This window comes from Centruroides vittatus, unplaced genomic scaffold, assembly GCF_030686945.1.
Source record: "Centruroides vittatus isolate TY-2023 unplaced genomic scaffold, ASM3068694v2 contig_1162, whole genome shotgun sequence".
Lineage (NCBI taxonomy): Eukaryota > Metazoa > Arthropoda > Arachnida > Scorpiones > Buthidae > Centruroides > Centruroides vittatus.
In genome coordinates, this window is record NW_027120748.1 from 13,968 (window position 1) to 15,144 (window position 1,177).

At 26.7% G+C, this 1,177-nt stretch overlaps 1 non-coding gene across 1 annotated transcript; it reads left to right on the forward strand.

Annotated features, from left to right (window-relative positions):
- Positions 1–727: 727 nt before the first annotated feature.
- On the forward strand, positions 728–800 carry TRNAR-UCG (transfer RNA arginine (anticodon UCG)). The gene has a single exon. It is a non-coding gene; the product is annotated as a tRNA-Arg (tRNA).
- The last annotated feature ends 377 nt before the right edge of the window (positions 801–1,177 follow it).

Below are 1,177 nucleotides of genomic sequence, written 5' to 3' on the forward strand. Positions count from 1 at the left end.
AGTACAGTACTTAACTGCAAGGTGTGTTAAGTCTATACGATTAGCCACATTAAGAATTAGAATTTTTTACGTGTATCATTGTTTGCCGAAGAGGAAGAGCGTGTTATATGTTACAGCTTGAGGGCACGTCTAGTGGTTAAATAGTTAAGTTTACTTGTTATTGCAAACGTACATTTTACATAATATACTTAATAATTGATAAAAACAAAGAAAAGAATATAAAGCCTCCAAATAAGAGGGAAAAAATTGCAGAGAAGTATCTAAAAATATCTTATTTTCCAAAAATAGCTGCAGGAACCCCCTGCTGTTTGGTGAGGTGACATGCTTTGTAACATGTCACCTCACCAACAATAAAAATATTGTTTAATACACCGCAGATTTTTAGATTGTACCGGTTATTTTTTCTTATTAAAGCAGAAATAAATACGAAAAAAAATAATAAATAAATAAAATTAGTGATTAAAATGAATTAAATTTTTACAGTATTAAGTAAAGATATGTTATTTATTAAATTAAGTTTTATTAGGGAAAAGTCTTTCGAGGGAAATTACAGAGAAGTCTTCTTTTGATGAGATTAATTAGTAGAGAAGTGAGAGAAAATCTCATCAATTGATGCAATCAAGACGATGAGATTTTGTTGATCTTATCAAGCTTAAGATGGAAGAGCAAAATGGATAGTTTGAGAGTAACAGACATAAATAGGAACCCACGAAGAATTCATGACGTAGTCCGCGTGGCCTAACGGATAAGGCGTCTGACTTCGAATCAGAAGAATGCAGGTTCGAATCCTGTCGCGGACGAATGTTTATTTTTTTATATTTATTATTTTGTTTTATTTTTTATATTTATTATTATTTATTATTATTTTTTAAAAAATTTTCCTACATTTTAATATAACGCTTTTGTTTTCATTAAGTAATAAACATTTAATTGAAAATCGAACTATATAAATTGGTACTTAAAAGAAAATTCCGATAAAATTTGAACTATTTGCTGCTTCAAAAACTCATATTATATATTAAAATAAAAATCAAGAAACAGATTTTGATTAAATAATAATTTTAATTTGTAAATAGTTAAAAACAACAGAAAAAATTAATTTTCTAATATTCGTCATTTAAATTTATTAAAATTTAGAATTATTCGTTAATCTTTACGATACAATTATTGGATAATT